We start from the raw sequence: 23031 nt of genomic DNA, 5'->3' as shown, positions 1-23031 counted from the left end.
CTTGGTCTCATTGTATACCCTTTTATTATTTATAACCATATTATTCAGTCTCCATGTATTTCAATGTTTTAGATTTTTTTACCTCAGAATTTGTTTCTAATTTCAATCCCTTGTGATCTGAGCACATGATTGATATGATTTTAGTTTTCTTGAATTTGTTGAGTCTTGTTTAGTGTCCTACCATGTAGTCTATCTTTGAAAATGTTCCATATGCAATTGAAAATAATTTATATTTTGCTTCTCTGGGGTGAAAGATTCTGCATATATCAATTAAGTCCATTTGATCTAGAGGGTCATTCAGTGCCGCAATATCTTCATTGATTGTTTAAAAGATCTATCCATTATTGACAGTGGGGAGTTAAAATTCTCTACAATGACTGCTGTTCTCAGTATCTTTCTCGAAGTCTTCCAAGATTTTATTTATATATTTAGGTGTTCCTATGTTGGGTACATATATGTTTATAAGGGTTATATTCTTCTATAGGACTACTTCCTTAAGTATTATGTAGCGACCTTCTATTTCCCTTTGTATTGCTGCCTCAACTTTCTTTTCATGTCTGTGTGTTTGAAATATTTTTCCATCCCCTCACTTTTAACCTTTGTAGATATTTTGTTCTGAGATGTGTCTTTTAGATAGCATATATGTGGATTGTGTTTACTTACCTTTCAACAATCCTAGTTTCTTTATTGGATCATTAAGCCCATTTATATTTAAGGTTATTATTGATAGGCACTTATTCATTGTCATTTTTTTCTGTACCTGTGTTCATCTCTTTCTTTTCTTCCTCTTCCTCTTCCTCCTCCCCCCTCCTCCTCCCCCCTCCTTCTCCTCCTCCTCCTTCTCCTCCTCCTCCTCCTCCTCCTCCTCCTCCTCCTCCTCCTCCTCCTCCTCCTCCTTCTTCTTCTTCTTCTTCTTCTTCTTCTTCTTCTTCTTCTTCTTCTTCTTCTTCTTCTTCTTCCTCTTATTCTTATTCTTATTCTTATTCTTATTCTTATTCTTCTTCTTCTTCTTCTTCTTCTTCTTATTCTTATTCTTATTCTTATTCTTATTCTTATTCTTATTCTTATTCTTTTATTCTTTTTTGAAGTCCCTTTAGCATCTCTTCCAGTGCTGGCTTTGTTGGGGATGTGCTCTTTTAGCTCTCTTTTGTCTGGGCAGCTCTTCATTTCACTTTTCATTTTAAATGAGATCTTTGCTAGATAGAATAGTGTTGGTTGTACATTCTTATTTTTATACCTGGAATGTTGGTAACTGCTCTGCCTGGTTTCAGAAGCTGTAGCCCCTGTGGCTAAGGCTGAGTGAGTGACCTTGGGACCATAAATCACTAAGGAGACAAAGCTTATCTCCCTGGCAGGGGTTCCAGGGGTGACTGGCCCCCAATGCATGATCAGTTAGCCAATGACAGGTGAGATTCCTCAAGGAAGAAAAGGCTTAAGACAGGCACAATCATGAGGGGGAGGGCCAGTGAAGTGCTTGGGGGACTATAGCAAAAGAGGGTGATGGACCCTCATACTTCTGCTTTGACGTAGCCTGAGTCCTCCTTCTATCTGATAGAAGTCTCCTAATTCCCTGCCTGACTTAAGCCTGAAACAATAACAGAGGGTGATGCAGCCCTGTGCTGGAAAGGGCAGGTTCCCCAGGGTGATCAGGCCTAAGAAAGAATACATAAAATCCTCTTAAACTTGCTTTGCTAAGAATACTTTAAATTAAATGATAAAGGTCTGAGCAGGAAATAAGTTTTTTTCCAAAGTTTTGTAGCCCTTTAGCTAACAGACCCTGATTCAGAATAAGCCCTCGTAGTTCTTTGTATGTTATGTATTGTTTGATCCTTACCAGATGACAATGATTAATGAGCTTTACCTGTATTCCTGTGCAAACTGAACTCAATAAAAGCCCATTGAGGAAAAGGCTCTTGGCCCTTCTCCTTCGAGAGATCAGCTACCTTTCCTCGCCATGAAGATCATGTCCTGGTAGCCTTATTCTCATCTGTGGCAGCTGGGGGGCCCTGCAGGCTAAGACCACACACACACACACTGGAATATTTCATGGCATTCCCTTCTGGCTTGTAGTGTTTTTGCTGAGAACTCTTCTAATGTGGTTATGGTGCTCCCTTGTATGTTACTAGCTGTTTCTCCTTTGATGCCTTTAAAATTTGGTCTTTGTCTTTAAAATTTACCATTTTAATTATAATGTGTCTTGAAGTGGGCCTGTTTGGATTTATCTTGATTGGGACACTTTGTGCTTCCTAAACTTGTATAAATTTTACCCTCACCAAGTCAGGGAAATTTTCTGTCATTATTTTTTCAAACAGTTTTTCTATCCCTTGTTCCTTTCCTTCTCTTTCTGATATTCCTATGATGCAAACATTGTTAACTTTCATCCTCTCCTGAGCTCCATTCAGCTATCCTCTTTGTTTTTGAGTCTTCTTTTTTGTTTTGTTGCTTTGACTGGGTGTTTCTACCTTCTTTTTCAGCTCACTGATTTGGTTCTCTGCTTCATTTACCTGCTTTTAATTCCTTCTAGGGTATTTTTCATTTCAGACATTGTATTCTTCATTTCTCCCTGTTTTTTATTCATAGTTTCTATATCTTTTTCATTCTTTTAGAGTTCTCACTAGACTCCTTGTAGTTCCCATAAAGTTCCTTACAGTTCTCACTTACTTCCTTGAGCATCTTTATAACCATTATTTTGAATTCTATGTCTGATAGATTGCTTGCCTCAATTTCATTTAGCTCGTTTTCTGAGGATTACTCCTTTAATTTCATTGGGATTATTTTTTTCTACCTTTTTAAGTCATTCTTTTTGTTTGTTTCTGCATCTCAGGTTGCTCTGCTTTGCCTGCCTGTTGTTGTGGGGTGGAGTTCTGGGGTAGGAGTTCTGTTGAACTCAGTGATGAAGTGTCTTTGAGATCCTGATCTGGATGCTCTAGGTTTGCCCTTCATCCAGTATATGTGGGCTCAGTTTTTGTACCTAGGCTTGGATTATTGATGGCTTATTTGTTGGTGGGTTCTTCCCTCTGGTTGGCTGACTGGGAGCTACCAAGTCAGATATACCTTGATATCTTGTATACTGTTGTATAGGTGCTGGTTTAAAAAGCAGCATTATCAGAAATCCAAACCTACACCAGCAAAAATACCCCCCTACCACATCAACCATATCAAGAGCAATTGATCAAAGAATGATAAAGGTGGAAAGAGATTAGAAATAATATAATGTAGAAAAGGGGAATATAAGAGGAGTGAGGGAGAGAAAAATGATTTCAAGAGGGAAGAGGAAGGAGAAATAAAAAGAGTAGGGGATATAAATCAGGTAAAAAGGGGGAGAAAACAAAATTTTAAATGTGAGTAAAGCAGGAAGGGTGATGGCAAAATGGAGTAAGGAAAGGGAAGAGTATAATATAAAGTTTAAAATAAAAATTAAGAAAAATAGTGACCCAAAGGGGACAAAAATTGCAAAATAACCACAAGATGGTCAATAACAATGACAGCTGAGAAAAATTAATAAAATTGGAAAGAGAATAAGAACATTATGTGAAAGAGATAAAAGAATATGAAAGTCTACAGTTAAGAAAAATGATTTTGAGAGGATATAAGGAGGAGAAATAATAAGAGTAAGGAACAGAATCCAGGCTAAGAAAGGGAAAAAATGAAATTCCAAATTCAAATAAGCAAGGGCAAGAGGAAGGAAAAATGGAGTAAGATAGGGGGAGATCGACCTATGGGATTTGAAATTTTAAAAAAGTAAACAGATAAGAATGCAATAGAAAAAGAACAGCAATAACCATAATATCCACACCACACAAATCACAATTGATAAATTTGGAATGAAAGTAAGAATATAGGAAGGGGACAAGAATGTGAGCTTACTAAAGGAATAAAGAAAGATTTTGCGAGGTTAGAGGGAAGAGAAGTAGGAAGATCAAGGAATAGGAACAAGGCATAGTGTGAGGGGGGGATAAAATTTACAATGAAAATAAGAAAGGCCAGGAAGAAGGCAAAGTGGAATAAAACAAGGGAAGGGCACAAGGTGATATTTAAAATAAAAATAAAGTAATTTAAAAATCTAAATAAAATAATAAAAATAAAAGACAAAGAATTGTGAATTAGTTGGAATACAATTGAAACAAAAGAAGGAATATTAAAATGCTATGCAAAATAAAAAAATAATGCAAAATCTGAATAATAACAATGTGGAATTTGTATTAGCAGAGTTTGGAGTTTGGCTTCTGTCTTTTCTTTCTGGATCTGCCTCTAGCTTTTTATCCGCCCATGTTCCAGGGTGGGTCATCCCACTTGTGGCAGCACTGCCTGTATCATCATCACTTGCCTCTAGATGTGGCTTCTATTGGGATCAGGAGGGTGGAAACTCTGGGTCTCCCCTGGGAGGCACTGTTCAGTTTTCTGGGATAATTTTGGGTGTGCTCCCTCTGCCCCTGCACCACCTGTCTTGTTCTGTCCCAGCTTATTTCCTATAATGTATAGCTCCTGATGAATTAGCTGTCTGTTTCAAGGGAGGGACCAGTGTGTGTAAGAGGGTCTGTTGGCAATTCTGTATGCAACCCAAGGCTGGGCCTTCCCCTTGCTGGACTGATTTCTGATTTTCCTGCTTTTCTAGCCTCAGGGAATAGGGCCTAGGAACCAGTGTATTTTGTTGCCCTGAGAGAAGTTTAAAATGGGCCCTTTAGATGTTTCTCTATGTCTTTCTCTTGTGGACATGCACCCTGCAGGGAGTCCTTGAGCCTGCCTTGCCTGTTTTGTAAGCTTTCCCACTGGGTGAAGTGAGGTGCTACTCACAGTCCTGAAGGAGGTGGGGGATGGTTGAGTCCTTCCACCTGGGAAGGGAGCTATGCCTGGCTGTAAATAATCTTGGGTGCTCAACTTTTGTCCATCCAATTCCCAGCCCACTGCCCTCACTGCAGACACAGTCCCGAAGTTTTCACTCTGCACAGCCTCTGGCCTTTCAGCTGTGCTGATCTAGAGCCAAGAAATCCTCTTGCTGTGCACCTTTATGATATCTCTGCCCAGCTGTATTCAGTGGGAGCAAACTAAGTTTTCAGTCTTTTCCCTTTGCTGGCAAGGCAGCTATACATGGGGTCCCTGTCCAACATGCTTCTGTTCCGCCTTTAAAAAGTCTTTCTGGGAACACCCATTGCAGTACTGAGTCACTGTTAGGCTTTCCAGACACACCTTCTCTCCAAAAAGCCAAGTCTATCACAGTCACAACTGTCCATGGCCAGCCTCCACCCAACCCATGTGTAGATAGAATCCCCTCTCTCTCTCTCTGACACTCTCCTGGGTGTCTTTGCCGCTGAAGATGTGGGTGGGCTGTTTGCTGTGTGTGAGCATTGCCTGGATCTCCCCGACTTTGTGTTTCCAAGTCACTCTTGGCCCAGGTCTGTAGGTTCTGTATCCTAGGAGGGTAGGGAGTTGCAAAGCTGCAATGTCTGACTAGGCTAATATCTCAGGTGCTGTGTACAGGGTATTTCCCCTTCAACCTATAAAATCTCCTTACTGCCCATTGTGAAGCATCTTCTGTACTCCTTGGCTTTCAGACTTCATATCAGCTAAAATTTCATTGAATGTTTAGTTTCTCAGAAGATCAGCTGAGTATCTGAGTTGGGGGCAAGAGCAAGTGGACCCAGATTTCACCTACTTAGATGCCATCTTCTCTCTGCTTATATTTCTGCTTATATTTCTACATTGATTTTAAATAGTGCCAAATATTCAGAACCGTAAAGATTTAAATGCCAAATGTTCTTATTGCAATCCAATCAAATTAAAAACAAGTACCAAAATGGTTGCCAGAAACACTAACTAGTTGAAAATTAAAAAATATTATTGTATACCACTGGAATTTAAAAAATGGTGGCTCAGTTGGTTAGGCATCAGCCGACCAAGTGAAAAGTAGCTGGTTTGATTGCCCGCCAGGGCACATGTCTGCTTTGCAGGTTTAGTCCCAGCCCCTGGTCAGGGTGCTTATGAGAAGCAACCTCAATCAATGTTTCTCTCACATCGATATTTTTCTCCCTCTTTCTCCCTTCCCCTGTCTCTAAATAAAATAAATATTAAAAAAATGAAAACTGATGTTTAAATTATCTGAAAAACAACTGCGTTTCATACCAAACCACTTATAATTACCAACATGATATACCCTGGAATGCCAGAAGGGTGAACAACATGTGAGTCCTAGGGCAAATTCATTCTGAAACATACAGCAGGTAAAAATAACAAAACTAGATCTATCTTACCTCTGACACATAGTGAGAAGTCAAGGCTTTTTGGAAAAGACAATGCTGGGAAAAATAGGAGGCAACAGGAAAAGAGGAAGACAAAATATGAGACAGATGGACTGCATAAAGGAGAACCATAGGTGTGAGTGTGCAGGACTGCGCATGGCTGCTGGGACAGGACATTGTGGGTGTCACTCAGTCACTCTGTCACAGCCCCCAGGAGTCACAGCACATAACACACACACTCAGAGGAAAATGTGAAGACTCATTTGACTTGTATGTGAGATTAAAAAAAACTAAAACTAAAAATGTTTAATGTTTTTAAGGAAAGTAGAAACTGGAAATGTTATAAAGAGCTAGATCTGAATTAATAGGAAAAGAATAAGAAATATAACTACTGGATTTCTAAAGATGGAAATAAAATTGAAAGATTTGTGAGATCACAAATCAAAGAAGAAGACAAAAACAGAAATGTTAAGGGAAAGTAAAATAGGTATAAACAAACAAAGATTAGGATAAACAACTCTATTAAAAATTTTAAAATTTGTAATTGAATATTTTATTAGTAAAGTGAAAATACCAAGATTTATATAAGAATAATTAGAAAATATAACATGAAAACTTGCAAAATTGCTTTAAAATCTATTAGGAAGAAATACACTAGAGTAACAATTTTGCAGATGAATTTGATATGAAATTTAAATGATATATTATTTCAAATATGGAAAACCCTGTAAAGCTACCTGTTTCTTATATACCTACATAAATTATACCAAAATGCAATAAATACAAAAATAAAGTTATTGACCTGCAAATATCATTTAGAACTAAAAAATAATAAAATTTATTTTAATTAGTATCAGACACTAGATCGGCATTTTTGCTATTGCCTCTATAGTTTCTGTAGCAATTATAACAAAACACAACATAAAATATATGTGTAACAAAATAGAAAACTATATTAAAATACAGTATTTAAACATAATAACTGAAATATAAAATGTTAATAATGATACATCTTATTAAATAAAATGATTGTTAAAAAAATAAAGTGGTCTTTTCTTGGTGACTGCACAGTGTACTTTAATATAACCTAAAATACTCATAGGGGATAAGCAACCTACTAGAATCTTTAAAGTTGACTGAATAAAATATAATACTAAGTATTTAGCTGTTTTTATAAACAATAAACAGTTAAAATTGAAATGTAGAAAGAATTCTACACATAATAGCAATAAAAACGTAAAGCATCTTGGCAAAATTAGTGAGAGAGACATACAACCTTTATAGCACATACAACTGTAGTGATTAAAAGACATGCATCAAGATAAGAACCTATAGAAATATACATTACTGAATAAAAGCTTAAGGTCATAAAAATATGTTTTTTTCAAAAGACACACACTTCAATACATTAAAATTTTAGCACACTATTTTATTTCAGTAGGTATCCCATCATGGGTGGTGGCCTAAAAAAATATGGTATATTTGAGGACATATTAAATAAAAATAACACAACTGGCAGTAAGACTGCCTTACTGACTAGTACACAGAATCATGGGTGCCATGACCTCAACCTATTAGATAATTGTTGGGAATTGCTCTGCCTAGTTTCAGGAATTATAACTACCTGCCATGGCTAAGGATGAGTGAGCAACCTCCGAAATGTGAGCCACTAAGGAGACAAAACTTGTCTCTGACAGCAACACTGCTTCTGCTTCATCCCCTGCCCCCAATGCTTGGTCAGTTAGTCAGAGACGGGTAAGACCCCTCACAGGGAGGGGCAACCTAAGCCAGACATGATCACTTGGGAGGTCATCATGGAAGGACTCGGGGGCTGCAACAAAGAGGTAGCAATGGACTCTTGTCCCCCGGCTATTCTGACATAGCCTGAGACCCCATGTCCTCTGAGAGAAGCGCTTCCTGGCTCTAATCCACTTAAGTTTGAAAATGATGGGGGAGGTGATGCAGCTCCTTGCCTTGCTAGAGCGGGGTCCAGAGTAAATCAGGCATAAGAAAGAATTTCTAAAAGTCCTATGAAACCTGCTTTGCTAAGCATGCTTTCATTCATATGATAAGGGACCGAGCAGGAAATGAGTATGTCTCCCAAAGTTTCTGCAACCCCCTTCCTCGCAGACTCTGACTCAGACTAAACCCTTAGATTTCTTTGGAATGTTATCTACTGTTTGATCCTTGCTGCCCTGTATTCCTGTGTATTACAACCCAATAAAAGTCCCTGGAGGAAGGTGCTCCAGGCCTTTTTCCTCTGAGAAACTGGCCACCTCTCCTCCCCAAGCAGATCCTGTCTTGGTAGTGTTACTTTCATACATGGCAGATGAGGAGACTTAAGGGCAAAGTCACCCCCACACATAATAGCTACACATCAAAAGGTATTTGCAGTGTTATTTATAATAATCAAGATTTGGAAGCACCCCAAGTGCCTATCAGTAGATGAGTGGATAAAAAAGCCATGTTACATTTATACAATGGAATACTACTCAGCTGTAAGAAGAAGGAAATCTTAACTCTGGTGACAGCATGGATTGATCTGGAAAGTATTTAGCTAAGTGAAATAATCCAGCCAGAAAAAGACAAATACCATATGATTTAACCTATATGTGTAACCTAATGAGAAAGTTGAGTTAACAAATAACATAGAAATAGACTCATAAATACAAGAAACATACTGGCAGTTGTCACATGGGTGGGGTTTTGGGGGACTGGGTAAAAAAATGAAGGAATTAAGCAAAAAAGTAAAGAACCTCATAGACACAGATGGCAGTATGGTGATTGCCAGAAAGAAATGGGGGAGGAGGGAATTAGAAAAGAATAATGGGGGATAACTGGTGATGGAAGGAGACTTGAATGTGGGTGATGAACACACAATGCAATATACAGATGATATATTATAGAAGTGTGCATCTGAAACCTACATAATTTTAACTAATGTTACCCCAGTGAATTCAATAAATTTTTTAAAAGGGCATTTGAGGGAAGAGAGGGAATAGTTTTGGAAAATAATGCTTTAGGAGTATTAGGCTATTTATAATATTTGAGCAGTACTAGCATTTGTAAAACAATTTTGAAAATAATATTATTATTTCACATATAACAATTGTCAAGAACCCTGTTGATTATTTTTATCAGTCTCTTGTATGTGACAAAATGAATAATTAGCTGGTATGCAAGAATTGAATCTTTCTAAAATCCTGTGGGGTTTTTTTTATTCTCATATAAAGACTATCATTGGAAGATAATACAATTTGATATGCATGTATTTTACTTTAAGTTGGCTAATGACATGCCAACTGCTTTGTTTCTTTCTTTACAGCATTATTCAGTGTTTTTTAAAAATGGTCTGCCAGTACTGGAGTTCTGTAGGCTAAGGCACATCTTTATCACCAGCTAATATGGTATCTGCTCTCTCAAAAGACAGGCTCAGAAACAATGATGGAGCCTCCACATCTGTCTCCTCCAGGTGGCAGTTGTGCTTCCTTCCCCACTGTTTTCTTCATTAACGCTAATTTACTCTTTGAAGAATTGGCAACTGTTTTGCAAAATATGAGCATTTTTTCCCCTTAGAGAAATAGATCTGAGCATTTGCAGGACTGATTAAATTAAAAAATGGTCGTGGAGTAAGTCTCCTGGCCTCACAGATATTACTCCCTGTTTCTCAGTCTGAGAGTACCGTTTAATGGCATGATCTCAGCTCTGTAAACAAATCCACATTCCAAAAAACCTCATTCCATGAGGAACTTGAGTAGGTAGTTTCAAAAGAAAATACATATTTTTTTTTACATAGCAAGGAAGTCTGAATCTTATCCTAGGATGCAACACATTCACCATTCCCACCCCTTAACTCTTTAGAATATGTAAAAGAGCATCTGGCAGATATACAGTGTATACAGGATGGGGCAAAAGTAGGTTTACAGTTGTTTGTATGGGAAATAATATAGTAATTAACTAATAATAAGACATGAATAAACTCTGTGTTTCATGTACTCACAACTGTAAACCTACTTTTTGCCTCCCGCTGTACATGCAGGTGGAAAAAATTGGCAATAATACTTTGCAGTTTTTATGTTAAGAAATAAAAGCTTTTAAACATTAACAAATGGGAAAGAGATTTTGTATACTACTTAAAAAATAGGAGAAAATATTATTTTATTTTTATTTATTTAATTCCTTTGCTCATTCAGTAAATAATTGCTGAGTTTCTTCTATGTTCAAGGGATTGTGCTAGTTGCTATGAGGATTGAGTTCTGCTTTTTAAAAATAGATTTTAATGGGACAGATTACATGCTTGCAATCATTCTACAATAGTATTAAGTGGGCAATAATATATTATTGAGTAAATGGTTTTGAAAAATAATACATTAGGAATATTAGGCTATTTCTAATATTTTAGCAGCACTACAATTTATGAAGTATTTATTCTGAAAACAGTATTATGCTCGGTTGGCCAAAAAGTCCATTTGATTTTTTTTATAAGATAGCTCTAATATCGCTTAGTTGTCTTTAACTTCATTTGAAACAAGTTTGTTAGATTATATTGTGACAGCTGTCATATCAACATGTATTTAAAAAAAACTTATCAAAATTGATAAAATTTTGTATTTTAATATTAAAGATGGAAGAAAATGCACAATGTTTTTGGCATATTATGCATTATTATTTAAAGAAAGGTGAAAAGGCAACTGAAACTAAAAAAAGATTCATGCAGTGTATGGAGAAGGTTCTGTGACTGATAAAAAAAGTAGTTTGTGAAGTTTTCTGTTGAAGTTTCTCATTGGACCATCTCCACAGTTTGGTAGACCAGTTGAAGTCAATTGCAAGCAAATCAAGACATTAACAGAGAACAATCAAAGTTATACTACATGAGAGATAGCTTACATACTCAAAATATCCAAAGTGTATTGGTGGAAATGATATATATGTCTTTCATTTTACAGAAAAAAAACATGTGAACATTTTGGCCAACCCATAATAATCATTTGTCATTACTATCATTCGGACTAGAAAATGAAGTGTGTTCATAAGATAATTCCCATAAGATAGACTGACTTGTGGTAGGCCACTTTTAAAATGATTCCATTTTGGAATTATCCCCTCTGTGTAATTCCCGCTCCCTAAGCATGGGTTGGACGCAGTGACAAGCTTCAATCCAAAAGCGCAGAACAAAAATGATGGAATGTCACTTCCAAGACGCAGGTATAAAAGGCTCTGACTATTATAATGCTCCTAGGTTCTCTCAGACTCTTCTCGCTGACTTGATTCTCTAAAGAACCACAATGTTATGAGATACCCTGTGGAGAGGCCCAGATGGAAAAGAACTGAGGCCGAGTTCTGGCCAAGAGCCAGCAGGGAATTAAGGACCTCAGTTTATGAGAAAATGAATGTCAATGAACATGTGTATGAACTTAGGAAAATAGATCCTGTCACAGTCAAGTCTTGAGGTGTTTGCAATCCTGGTGGACATTCTGACCGCAACCTTGAGAGAGACTCTAAGCCAAAGGTCATAGTTGTGGCTAAATTTCTGATCCATAGAAATTCTGAGGTAGTAAATGTTCATTTTCTTATGACACTATGTTTTGGGATATGTTGTATGCAGCAGCAAGCAACAAAACAAAGCATAAGTGGTTCTAAGAGGAAGATTTTGCTAGTGAGTAATAGTCTTTAGGAAACTCCTATATCCTCTTCATGAATTACACAATAATGGATGAAACAGTTAAAGATTATGCTTGTTGACATGATGATCTGTTAACAAGATATCCAATAATGATGCAGATGATTAAGTTGTGGTAAGATCACTGAAAAATGTGCAATGTGCAAGGAGTTTGTAAAATAAGGGTGTCCCATCTAGACTGAGAAGTCAGTGATGACATCCCTCAAGATATTCTATTAAATGGGTAGAAGGGTAAAAATAGTGGTTAGTATAAGGAGTAGAAAGCTTTTCTTTATAGAAAAGAAGAGGCATATCCAAAGCCTTGGGGCTGGAAACTGGTTTGATGAAGACTTTGTCCTGTTGAGCTTCATAGAGCAATAAGTACTTGGGATTGTTTCCTAAGAGCAATACTAAGAAATTGAGATTTAACAGAGGACACTACTTAATTATATTTGTAATTTTATAGGGATCTCCCTACTTACCTTATGGAGAAAGCATGGATACCAGAAAGCCAGTTAGAAAGCTGAGAAATAATAGAGGCTTCATTTCAGGTGGCTACGGCAGTGATAAACCATACATCACAAACCAGCGACCTGGGTGGCCCTGCCCTGGTGAACAACTAAGGCTCTGCTTCTCATATGTAACAGGCACAAAAAGATCAAAACATGGCTCAAGAACAACTCAGAGCTCCAGAGCCGATAAATCTAAGTGATGAAGAAATAGCCAAACTTTCAGATGCACCGCTCAAAACACTGGTGATCAGGATGCTCACAGAACTGGTTGATTTTAGTCACAAATTAGAGGAACATATGGAAGCTAAACTAATTGAAATAAAGGGAAATACACAGAAAACCAATAGTAATAGAAAAGAAACTGGAACTCAAATCAAAGGAGTGGACCAGAAGGAAGGAAAAAATGACCAAACAGAAAAGGATGAAGAAACAAGAATTCAAAAAAATGAGGAGAGGCTTAGGAACCTTCAAGACATCTTTAAACATTCCAACATCCGAATTATAGGGGTACCAGAAGGGGAAGAGGAACAGCCATGAGTGGAAAACTTAATTGAACAAATAATAAAGGAGAACCTCCCCAATCTGACAAAGGAAATAGACTTCCAGGAAATCCAGGATGCTCAGAGAGTCCCAAAGAAGTTGGACCCAAGAAGGAACACACCAAGGCACATCATCATTACATTAGCCAAGATTAAAATGAAGGAGAGAATCCTAGAAGCAGCAAGAGATAAGGGGACAGTCATCTACAAAGGAGTTCCCATCAGACTGTCAGCTGATTTCTCAAAAGAGACCTTGTAGGCAAAAAGGGGCTGGAAAGAAGTATTCCAGGTCATCGAAATTCAAAGACCTACATCCAAGATTGCTCTATCCAGCAAAGCTTTCATTTAGAATGGAAGGGCAGATAAAGTGCTTCTCAGATAAGACCAAATTCAAGGAGTTCATCATCACCAAGCCCTTATTATATGAAATGTTAAAGGGACTTACCTAAGAAAAAGAAGATGAAAAAGATGAACAGTGAAAGGACAGGAAACTCACAGTTATTAAGAACTACACCTAAAACAAAAGCAAACTAAGAGGACAGCTAAATCAGGAGCAGAACCATAGAAATGAAGATCACATGGAGAGTTAGCAACAGGGGAGTGGGAGAAGGAGAAGGGGGGAGAAGGTACAGAAAATAAGTAGCATAGATGGTAGGCATAAAATAGATGGGGGGAGGGCAAGAACAGTATGGGAAATATAGAATCTAAAGAACTTGAGACACGTGGTCATAAACTAAAGGGGGCAGAATGGTGGGGGGAGGGGTGTGCAGGGTGGAGGGGAATGAAGGGGGAAATAGAACAACTGTAATAGCATAATTAATAAAATATATTTAAAAAACAAAAACAAAACAAAAAACCAAACAACATACTCACTAGAATATAATCATTGTGGCACTACAACAATAACTTACACAATATCAACATTTTACAGAGATGCAAAATATTTACTATACAGGAATGCTATTTTGTTTAGTCAGCAGAAGTACTTAATGATAAGTTATAATATTTAAAAATGTTCTTCACACATGGCAAAATATGCATAACTGCAGAAAGGCTAAAGAGATCAATTCTACTTTGCTACAGATTACACTAGAATAATACCATTTCATTCCTCTGGAGAACAATGATAATAATGCCTTAAAAGACTTAACTTTTACCAAAAATTAAATAATGTTTTTATATTTCTTTGTTCATCCTTTTCCACCGTTTCATTTTTATCATAACTACACAGGTTAACACCATTGAAAAAACTATTTTTCACACTGATGTGAGGAAGAGATAAGTACATGGCATATAATAGCAGAATAATTTATCTTTTCCTTTCCAACATTTTCTCCCAGAAGGATCAGAGTTCAAGTAATCAGGGATGTAAAATGATATAGTGCCACACATATTAAGAAGTAAAATCTATCAGTGGATACTTGAAGGAAAATCACCTTCTACTTTAATAGATTCCAGGAGGTAATCCCAGCTAATCACTTGAAGAAAAACTTTCTCTCCAACCTAGCTTAGTACAAAGAATAATAGTGCATATCATGGGATAGTCTATATTATTGTTATACAAAAATACTATAGTCAGATCTAATGAAACCCAGAGCACACCTATGGTGCTGAGACCACATAGCAGCCATGTTGGGTTTTCTACCCTATTGCACAGTAAGAGTCACTTACAGGGAATTAATCATGGCACATTTTACAAATACAATACTTGGCTTTTCATCTTAAACTCCACTTCCAATAAATAAATAATAATTCTGAATTTTCTGTAGCTAGGTCCTATGCTATAAAGATCAACTTATGAAAATACACAACCAGTATTGTGACTGTTATAAAGTATTTTAAAAGATAATGTGCATCCATTCCTCACCAGAGGGCTCTAAAATTATCCCCTTTCCTGATGTGCCTACTTTTCTGTAGCAAGTTTTATAGAAGAATCATACATAACCAGGTCCTCTTCATATGTGAAGAGGAGCACCTAGAGATTTGACTATATTTTGAGTGCAATTCAACCTTTTGCTCCAAATGCTGTGATTCTCTTAATAAAAACACATTTTATTTTGCTAAATATTGGTTCTTTCCCAGGAGCCTAGTTCCCTGCCTTCATGTAACGATTATGGGGCATGATTGTTCAGGTTTCACTGATTAGTGTCTGTTACCTTGACAGTCATTTCCACCTTGCTCTGATAAAGGGCACACACGATCTCATCACCTTTGGGTTATTACACTTGGTTCATATTCCATGGTTATTGACTGTGTACTTCCAACTTAGATTTAAATAAAAGGCCAGTTATACCATATTAGACAACCCATGCTTACATTTTATGAAGGTCATGCTTATGTCAGGAGCTATTAAGCCATTAACCTGGACTCCAAACATCTGTTCAGAGTTAGCATTAAATAAATCCCTAGATATCCACAGTAGAAACACAATAAAGTTGCATATGAAATACAAAGTTTAGAATATACTTACTATTGTATCAAAATATAGAAGATAAAGATTTAAAATTGTATTCGGAGAATTGTTCTGGTTACTACAATGGAAGGTGCACAGAGATTTGGTAAATACACATTTATCGATCATCTACTGAACAGTGAAATACAGAATTCTAGAAATAAGAACAGAAGCTAACGAGCGATTTTATTTTTGCTTCAGAACCTAAGGAGTTTTCATAAATAAAATTGTAATACCAATATTTATGAACACATTTTTACAAACTTGTGATGCAGAACACCATATTTTACCAAGGACCTCAGTGAAGGCACTTATGCAATGTTTTTCCACGTGATAATATACTTCTGTACTACTGCCAAAAACAGGAAGTCAGTTAAATAATGTCTCTTTTCTCCAAGCTTGGCAGGAAATAGTGCTCTCCGTTCTTAAAGAGGAAGAGCTGCTACTGAGACATCTGCCTTCATCATTTACAGACAGGCCTACTACTGCAGAATGGTTCACAGTGGAGCTCTTAAGTGTAGAAAAACTAATAGAGAAAAGATAAAACAGACCACTGTGCCTACAGCTGAGCTACCGCTGAATCGCTGTTTCTTATTTTAACAAATTAACCTATTACAGTTTCCACTCATTGTTGTGCTAGCCCTCATAACAAAATTGAACCATATTTATTTCTTTTTACAGAGAAGACAATTCAAGATTATGAGATCTCAGAAATTTATTCAGATAGTAAAGGTTTAAGATAGAATTTAATTCAGGCCTATCTTGTCACTGATAATGTACCATTGGTTAAATTATTGCTTTTTAAAACTTAAGTCACTAATAGGTTCTCATTGTTAAGAAAAATGATTTTTTATCAAATTTCAGACACAAAAAATAAAAGCCTTTATTTTTTATTTAATCTTTATTCTTTTTTTTTCATTACCAATTAGGAAAAAAACATTATTAACATGACAAAAAATGGAATGAGGTATACTCTTATCTAAATGTGACAAAATACAAACTTCTGGCTCATTATTTATGAAGTAATTTAAATGACATGTGGCAACCCAAACATTTTGACTTCTGTTAAAAATGTTTGTTGGGGTATCTTGGTTCTAATGTTGCCAGAAATTTAAGTCAATTATAGGAGATCCAAGATGGTGATAGAGTAGATGGAAACTATACTCATCTCCTCCCAGGACCAAACTGGAATTACAACTAAATTATAGACAGTCATCCTAAATAACCAACTGAAGACTAGCTGAAAAAAAGTGTTATAACCAAGGATTTATGGAAGAGGCCACATTGAGACTGGTAGGAAGGGCAGGGATGTGAAAAAAAACTGCCAGTGCTCCCATGGGTGGCAGCTGAGGTTCCAGAGGGATATCTCAGCTGAGGGAGGGTTCCCTCTGAGAAACGTGGGCCCTAAACACCAAGCTGGTTTCCCCAGCCCAGAGCAGCAGAGTCAGAAAGTGGCACACACACAACATCTGGCTGGGAAAGGTACCGGGATTTCTGATCATCAGGGAGAGACAGAGGTCTACTAGAGAATAGGCACCCTCTTAAAGGACCAACACATGACATTTTGTTTCTAGTCATTCACTGTGGGCTCTGGTGAAGTGACGGTGGAGAGGATTGGAATTGAAGAAAATCTGGAGTTTATGACTCTGAAGAGAGCTGAAGGGATAGCACTGGATGCCTGTTCAGAGTTGTTCTCCCACATCAGACACCATCTTGCTCTGATAGAGCACTCCCCTCTGTATAACATTAGCCTGATGAAAGCAATAACATTCTCTGGACTCCTCCTCACCTCACTCTGTTTAGCTTATGCCCTGCTAAGAAGTCAGATGACTTAACCAGGGTGTAGAGGTCTAGATAGACTGATGGGTGTCAGGGACTGAATTGTGTAGCCTTTGGTAGGGGTTCTTTATCAAACCACTTTCCCACGAACCTGACTAGTGCTTCTGCATCATGGAACATCCACTAGAACCACCCTCTGGGGTTCTGGCAGACCCAAACTTCAGGCTCCAGAGTGTTGACCTATCCAACTTCTAGGGGCTCTACACTGCCAAGATTGGGGCAAAATCTAGGGCAGACTAAATTGCATGGCTCTTGGGCAGGGCTGCAGGCTCTGCATCCCCCAAAGCCTGACCATTATCTCCCCTTCATGGAATATCTACCAGCCCCATCCTCCAGACTCCTGGTGGCCCCACCCTGCTGAGCTTTGTCTCCTCCTGGCAGAATCTGGGATAGACCTAGCAGTGTGGCTTCAGGATGGGGACCATTTTTTTCTTTTGCACATCCAACTGGAGCAGAGTCCTCATTTTACATGGCCAAATCTTGGTCTGATTAGACCTGATAAACTCCATTGGCCTCAACCTGACAACTTCCCAAGACCCCACTCCAACACAAAGGTCTGTGGGCAAGCAGCAGGTGGCAGCTAGACTTGGTATACCTGAGGACATTTGCTGAGTTGCCTCAGAATCAGCACTGCCACCAGGTTTGAACCTGCATCAGTCTGGTGAACACCATTTGCCCCTATCTGGTGACTCATTATTGAACCTGTTTCATGAAACTTGAATATAGACAGAGGCTCTTTCAGTGACTAAGCCTAATAAGGAGCCAAAAGGTGTAGTCAGGCAAAGGAGGATCTTGAGAACCTTGGGACATTGGCTGACATACCCCTGAAATCATATCAAGCATATTCTCTGACCAGAATGAAACTAGAAATCAATCTCAAGGAAAAAAATGGAAAAACACTACAAAGACACTGAAGCTAAATAACATATTACTAAACAATGAATGGATCGACAATGAGATCAAGGAAAAAATCAGAAGAACCTTGAATCAAATGAAAATGAGAATACAACAACCCAAATTCTTTGGGACATGCAAATTTCCTAAGAGGGAAATTTAATGAACAATATAAACAATCAAAATATAAAGAGACTCATAAAGAACAGAGTGATAGCTGTTAGAGGTTGTGGGGCTGGCGAAGGGGTTAAGCCAAAAACAAAAGTCAGACACTGACAACAGTATGGTGATTATCAAAGGGAAAGAGGGTATGGGGAGGTAGAAGAGAGTACAGTGGGGATAAATGGTGGAAGAAGACTTGACTTTGGTGTTGAACACACAATACAATATACAGATGATATATTATAGAATTGTACACTTAAAACATATAATTTTGTTAACCAGATTTATCACAATAATTTTTAAAGTGAACTAAATAATTCTTATACTTTTTATGCAAGTTATAATCTTGTAGTTAAAAATATCACTAATTTTAATTATTACAAGATAATATGCAAAGCAGAGGCTACTTACAGGTCATTAAGTGCTATACATATGTATGAAGACGTGATATACGATACAGTAATACCAAAAATCAATGGGGAATCTAGAGGTACATTTGGAAAAATTAATCTACTATCTAGAGAAAGAGAAAGAAAAACTGGATTTCTACCTTATATTTTATAAAGATAAATGATTCAAATATTAAAGACCAAAAGATGAAGTACCAAACTCTAAGGCTAACAGAAAAAAGTATAAGAGTTTGATGCTGGAAGGAACACCTTAAACTTGACATGACCAGCGTAGTCTATAATGAGAAAATCAGATCCCATTACATTGAAATAAAGGACTTCTGTCAAATAAACTGTACTCTGAATAAACTTAGCAGTCACATGACAGATTGGTAGACATTATATACAACTTTGAAAACCCACAAGGAATTAATATCCTTTGGCTCTACCATCAAAATGTTCAGAACCCAACCACTTTTCACCATCTCTATAGTTAACATCAAGTTCAAGTCATCATCTGCTGTAGCCTGGATGTTGGAACAGCTTCTTGACTGGCCACTGTTCTTTCATACCTGCCCATTTGCTCTGTGCTTTCAGCACAGAGACTAGATTTTTTTTTTAGTCATAAGTCAGAGCATTTCATTTCTCTCTTCAATGATTGCCACTTGGTAAAATCTGTGTTTGTTTTCTGACTAGATCTCTTACTACCATTTCTTTTTTTTTCAAGTTTCATGCTTTTCCTCAAACACTAATGTTATGTGCCCAGCTTAAGTCTTTTTCTTAATGCTCTATATTTTTATTTTCTTTTTTAAAATATATTTTATTGATTATGCCATTACAGTTGTCTCATCCCCCCTTCATTCCCCTCCACCCTGCATACCCCCTCCTACCCACCTTCCCCCACTTTAGTTCATGTCCATGTGTCATAAATTCTTTAGCTTCCACATTTCCCACACTACTCTTGCCCTGCCCCTATTTTCTCCCCACTGTTTATGCTATTTATTTTCTGTACTTTCTCCCCCCCACTCCCCTGTTGCTAACCTTCTATGAGCTCTTCATTTCTATGGTTCTGCTCCTGATCTAGCTGTCTTCTTAGTTTGCTTTTGTTTTAGGTGTGTTTGTTAATAACTGTGAGTTTGCTGTCCATTTACTGTTCATATTTTTAACTCCTTTTTCTTAGATAAGGCCCTATAACATTTCATATTATAAGGGTTTGGTGATGATGATGATGAACTCCTTGAACTTGACCTTATCTGAGAAGCACTTTTTCTGCCCTTCCATTCTGAATGAAAGCTTTGCTGGATAAAGCAATCTTGGCTGTAGGCCCTTCCATTGCATAACTTGGAATACTTCTTTCCATCCCCTTCTTACCTGTGAGGTCTCTTTTGAGAAATCAGCTGACAGTCTGATGGGGACTCCTTTGTAGGTTACTGTCCCCTTATCTCTTGCTGCTTCTAGAATTCTCTCCTTCATTTAAATTTTGGGTAATATAATTATGATGTGCCTTAGTGTGTTCCTCCTTGAGTTCACTTTCTTTGGGACTCTCTGAGCTTCCTGGATTTCCTGGAAGTCTATTGCCTTTGCCAGACTGGGGAAGTTCTCCTTTATTATTTGTTCAAATAAGTTTTCCACTTGTTGCTGTTCCTCTTATACTTCTGGTACCCTTATAATTCCGATGTTGGAACATTTTAAGATGTCTTGAAGCCTCTCCTCATTTTTTTGTATTGTTTCTTCATTCTTTTCTGTTTGATTGTTTCTTTCTTCCTTCTGGTCCACTCCATTGATTTGAGGCCCAGTTTTCTTTCCATCACTATTGGTTGCCTGTGCATTTTCCTTCATTCCACTTAGTGTAGCTTTTATTTTTTCATCTAATTTGTGATTAAAATCAACCAGTTCTGTGAGCATCCTGATCACCAGTGTTTTGAACTGTGCATCTGATAGGTTGGCTATCTCTTTGTTGCTTAAAATTATTGGTTCTGTGGCTTTGATTTGTTCTTCCGATTGAGCCATTTTTGGTCTGTTCACACCTGTTAAGTATGAGTGGCAGAGCCTTTGGTGTTCACTAGGGCGGGGCGACCCAAGTCACTAGGTTGTGAGGCTGTATGTGGGGGCGGGGTCAGAGAGGGAAAAATGAGGCCTGTTCTGCTTTCTCTGGGATTTCAGTCTCCTCTGCCCAGCTTAAGTCTTTAGTCAGCCTTCCTGGAATGTTCCCTCCAACTATCTTCACAGATAATACCCATGACTTCTTCAAGTCTGTATTTAAATGTCACCTGCTCAAAGAATTTGAAGCTAATCATCATTCTCCCAGTTTCTTCTTTTTACTTTTCTCCCTGTTCCTCTGACCTGACCACTTAGCTCCTTCTAAGATACTATTTAATTGTGTCATTTATCATTTACATAATTTATTATTTACTACTCACCTTCATCCTTCCCCGCTGCAACATGTCAGATTTAGGTTAAAATTTTTCTTCCGTGTTGTTCACTGATATGTTCTCAGTGTTTAAAACAATATTTACAATGTCATAAGGGATGAATAAAAATCTAATTAGTGGACAAATTAATGAATGGATGGATAAAAATAATAAAATTGTAGGATAATTCTCAAAATCAACCAGAAAAATACTACAAATTCAGTAGAAAAAAGTAGGCATAGATATAAGCAGTGTGTTTGTGGAAAGCAAATAATAAATTCAAATGGTTAATAGATCAGAGCTATTCAGATTCACTAGACTAATGGAAATTAAAAGTAATATGAAATAAAATTTTCCATGCAAGACACTGGCAAAATTAGGAAGTTCAATAACATCTTGGTTTGATGATGTGAAGAAGTGGTATAGCCATTTTGGGATATATTCTGGCAGTTTTTTGTTAAGTTAGTTATGTTTATCACCCATGGATCAATGATTTCTTGGCTTGATCATCATCCCAGAAGTGTATATGTATGTATTTGTCACAGTATTGTATGAGGTAGCAGGGGATTGGATGTAACTTAGTTACATGGTTAAGGGGATGAATAAATAAAATATTTAGGTGAGGGGGTGGAGAGACTGAACAAAAAGGAGAAAGGACTCATGGACATGAACAATAGTGTGGTGATTGCTAGGGAAAAGTGGTATAAGGGGACTAAGAGTAATGAAAATAAAATAAAGATTAAATAAAATATGCAGATACATACCACAGATTCCTATGAATTAGTTAGAAATCAGAAATTAGATATATAAGCAAATTAGAGAGGTTATAGAAATGAATGATGAAAAATATGAAGAACATAGTTAATAGACAATTTAGTGAATTTAAATTAAAATTACATACTGCATAATTGCAAGAACATACATTTATGCAAGAATATAGCCATTCTATAGTGGTTAGGGAGAGGGGAATGGTTATTATGATCAAAACCAACACTAGCAGTATTTCTAGGAGCACAAGAGCAGGATCAGGCTCCTAGACTTCATTTCAGGGGTATTATCAGCTCTTGTTGTTTGTACAAACACCTTTCTTTAGGCTTCTGAAGTCTTCCCAACAGCTTTGCAAACAAATATATGAATTAAATCTTTTGTATGAAATTAGCTAGAGGGTTTATTTTTTCCTGACTCTGTAACAAATGGTACAGTACTGTCTGTAATGACTGAACACTGTGAATAATTTGATCTCTAGAGCTTAGAGAAAAGAGAGAAAGAAAAACAGAAAAGATAGGTACAGCAGGTATAGCTACTAAACATAAAAATGTTGAATAAAACATGCATAAGCAAGAATGTACATAAATATCTCTTCACATTAAATTTGGGTTTGCCAATAATTTATTATAATAGTATGTACAGACAGATGCAAACACACACAAATATATATTTTGCAATTTACTGTAGCACTTTTGTTTTCTCTCCCCAAAATGATGTGTCACTGGGACCTAATATTTTCACATGAGAATAGAAAAACAAAATTTATATGTCATTTCTTTAAAAAAAAGAATTACATAGAAAAACTATGTATAAAACTGGAATTATCTTTTGGAGGGTGGGTCCCTTGTAGGACAGGCTTCCTCCACTAGCTTAGTGTTCTAGGAAACCATCTGTATCAGTATACCAGCTGGCATTGTTGTGAGAGGCTGCATTCAGCTTCCGTGATTTTTTTCTGAAGATTTTTTCAACATGTTTGCCCATCTCATGGTGGGTGAGTTCTGAGCACATCTACTTACTCCACACTGAGTTGTTTAGCAGTGTATGCCTGAAAACAGCATGACCTCCACGCCCCATCCTCCCTATTCACCCAATCTTGCCCCAAGCAACTTTTTCTTTGTTTGTTTCCCTGGATGAAAGATGTCCTCAAAGGGGAAAATTTTGCTGATGTGG

Source organism: Artibeus jamaicensis, unplaced genomic scaffold, assembly GCF_021234435.1.
Source record: "Artibeus jamaicensis isolate MK-2021 breed Jamaican fruit bat unplaced genomic scaffold, CSHL_Jam_final contig_415, whole genome shotgun sequence".
NCBI classification, from domain to species: domain Eukaryota; kingdom Metazoa; phylum Chordata; class Mammalia; order Chiroptera; family Phyllostomidae; genus Artibeus; species Artibeus jamaicensis.
Note: the sequence above shows the minus strand (reverse complement) of the source record.